The following is a 3,605-nucleotide window of genomic DNA, read 5'->3' as shown; positions in this document are numbered from 1 at the left end:
TTATCCAGCGCTCTCCTGGCCAGCGGGAAAGGGGAATGTACCCCAACGGGGGCGAGCCAAAATAAGGTAAACAGTCGCGAACTGCCTGCACCCAGCCCCCTTACATTAGAGGACAATCAGACGACTCTGCGGATGTCACGCAGTCTCCGCTTTATTCAGGATTCTTGGTTCAGACAAGCCTCCAACAAATAACTCCTAAAACACAGCACGGGTTAAAACTTAATCTGTAGCTGGAATTCCTAAAGCAACAATACTGGAACAAAGGGCTCGGCTGCCTTCTTTGTCCTGGATTGGGGAGTCGAGCGCCTCCGTCGCCATTGGCTTTCCTCCCCCAGCTCCAGCCTCTCTCATCTTGGGAATCTGCGTCAGAAGTCACTCGCAGTCCTGCCAGCCCAGGAGAAAGATGGCGCCGAGACAATAGGGAGGCACCCCGACTCGCACCAACTGAATAGCGAGCTGGGAACTCCAACACCCAACACTCCACCAAGAACCCAGCAAAACCAGCATCCAGAAGCAGTGGAGAAACGCAGGAAAACAAAAAGGAGCAAAAAAGAAGAACCGAAAACCTACACGGAGCCGGAGATTAATCGGGGCACCCTCCCCCCACCAGCCGGCCCTGGCCCAAACAGGGTCAGGCTGGGAAAGGGAAACCCGGCGATCGGCAGACAGGTTGCCAGGAGCGCAGAATCCATATAGCGGGAGACCCCACGGACACAAAGCAGGGTGCGGACCAAGACACACCCAGCAGCGACGAGAAGTTCGGGTCCACACCGGATTCGGACAAGGGAACCCAGCGCGGCAGAAAGAGGGAACGGGGGAGCCACCACGACACTTCGCCAACCCCTGAAGGGCCAACGGGGTGCGGGACACGCACACAAAGCAGCAAAAGTGAGTCCCCCATAATCCCTTCCCCCAACGGGAGACCCAAGCCCGACAAAGACGATATATCTCCCTCCCTCCCCCTCCCCACTCCCGTGGGAACAAAGATTCCCCAAATCAGGCGGGAAGCTCCCAGCAGGCACTGGGAAGCCAGTCTAGCAGGGGAAGGGCGGAACAGCCCCAAGCCCCCAAAGGTTCCTGAACTGGCAGAACCGGCCCCGTCCCCTTCCCAACAGGGGCCAGGGACGGCCGGCAGGGCAAGCCCCACCCGAGGCGCCTAGACCTTGCGGACTCTTACAACTAAAATCACAGGCGCTGGTGGGCAATACCAGCCCAGCAGGGTCACCTGAGCCTGATCTCGTTCCCCCTCCTCGAAGCGGAGGCGAGGTCTGAGGGTGCCAAGCCACACCCGGACAGTCGATCCCACTGGGCCCCACACATACTGCTTCCCCCCCCCCAACGGACTCGCGGGAGGGCGCAAGCACAACCCAACAACCCAGGGCTCGCTCTGGGAGGCAGACCCCACTTAAGTGCCTGTTGTAGGGGACTCACAGTGCACAGGAGGGCGGGGCCCCGGCGAAAGCGCCCGCTCTGATAGGCGTGCCCTGCACTGGTGGGCGGGGCCACAGCGACAGCACCTGCTGACGCAGACACGCCTACACAGAAGGGAGGGAAGAACTACACAGACTTCCAGATGCGCAAATCACAAAGAAACATAACTCAGTTCATCAAAGGACAAGCCAACTCGCCAGCTCCAAAAAGCAGCACGACTGGAGAGGAGATGGAGAATAAAAAAGCAAATGAGGACATGTTAACAGGAATGATCGAAACCGTCAGAAATGAAATCAGAAAACAATTCCAGGAGTTTAGAGCGGAAATCTGGAAGGACACCCAGGAAGCCAAGAAAGAAATGGAAGCAAAACTGGATACAATGCAAGCCTCGTTTAAAGAAATGGAAGCAAAAATGGATACAATGCAAGCCGCCTTTAAAGAAAATCTCCACACCCTGAGAATTGAAATGCATGAAAAAATAGATTTAAAATACAACTCTTTAAAGGAAGAAATTTCCACGATCAGAGCTGATATGACAACCATGAATAGCTCTCTGACATCCATAAACTCCGCAATTGAAACCATAACACAAAGAGTGGACCATATGGAATCCAGAATCTCTCGCCTGGACGATGAAGCAGCTGACAACAACCAGAAAATGACCACACTCCAAGAAAAGGTGAAGCTTCAGGGAAGATTACTCCAGGAACTAATGGACAAAGACAAGAGATATAATCTGCGTATAATTGGAATAGAAGAAGGAGCCGAATATCAGAGCAGAGGGCTTAATCATGTTCTCAATAAAGTTATTGCAGAAAACTTCCCCAATCTCACAGGGGACCCCATCCAGGTAACCGAAGCCTATAGGACACCTGGCAGGCCAGACCCCAGGAAAACCACCCCAAGGCACATAATATTCAAGACTACAGACCTCAAGATTAAAGAGCAAATTCTGAATTCAGCCAAAGCGAAGAAGGAAACTTTTTTCAATGGGAAGAGGATTCGAATAACATCCGACTTATCCACACAAACTTACCAAGCTCGAAGTGAGTGGAAGAACACCATCCAAGTACTTCAGAATAACAATTTACAACCTCGGATCAAATATCCAGCGAAACTGGAGTTCACATTCGAAGGGAGAACCAGATCTTTCCACACCAAAGAGGAGCTAAAGGAGTATGTGAATAAAAAACCAGCCCTACAGCGAATATTAAGAGGGGAAGCCCACCCAACAGAGATCGTAAAAGACACACAGACAGATCCAGAAAGAAACTTCAATAGCCAAAGTCCAGCAGAAACACAAGCTCACTAAAGACAAGAAGAAAAAAAAAAAACAACAGGAAAAAACAGCCCAACAAGAAAATGGAAGGAGAAAAAACACCCTTATCCTCGATCTCTTTAAATATAAATGGCTTAAACTCCCCGATCAAGAGGAGCAGACTGGCAGAATGGATCCGCAAGCAAAAAGTTGACATCTGTTGTCTACAAGAGACCCACCTTACAGCAAGGGACAAAAACAGGCTTCGAATGAAAGGATGGAGCAAGATCTACCAAGCAAATGCACCCACCAAAACGGCAGGTGTAGCCATCCTGATCTCAGACAAGCTGGATTTCTCTTTAAAGTCCACTCAAAAAGACAAAGAAGGACACTACATATTGATACAAGGAAAAATCCAGAATCAAGACATCACGGTGATAAATGTATACTCACCGAACAAAAGAGGCCCGACATATGTCAAGCAAATTCTCACAGAATTACAGAGCAAGATAGATGCAAACACAATCATAGTGGGTGACTTTAATACTCCTCTCTCTCCAAGAGACAGATCCAACACCCAGAGGATTAGTAAGGGAGCTGAGGACCTAAATAACACCATTGCCCAAATGGATCTAACAGACCTATATAGAACCTTCCACCCTACAGAGACCCAATACACCTTCTTTTCAGCAGCCCATGGATCATATTCCAAAATAGACCACGTCATAGCCCACACAAAGAACCTCAGCAAATACAAAAGAATTGACATCATCCCATGTATTATATCTGATCACAGTGGATTAAAGGTAACCCTCAACAACAAAGGATACCACAGAGCCTATACACACTCTTGGAGGCTAAACCCCACGCTGCTATCCAACACTTGGGCCACAGATCAAATTAAAGATGAAATCAA

The sequence above is a fragment of the Perognathus longimembris genome, chromosome 1, assembly GCF_023159225.1.
Source record: "Perognathus longimembris pacificus isolate PPM17 chromosome 1, ASM2315922v1, whole genome shotgun sequence".
In the NCBI taxonomy this organism is placed as follows: Eukaryota; Metazoa; Chordata; class Mammalia; order Rodentia; family Heteromyidae; genus Perognathus; species Perognathus longimembris.
Note: the sequence above shows the minus strand (reverse complement) of the source record.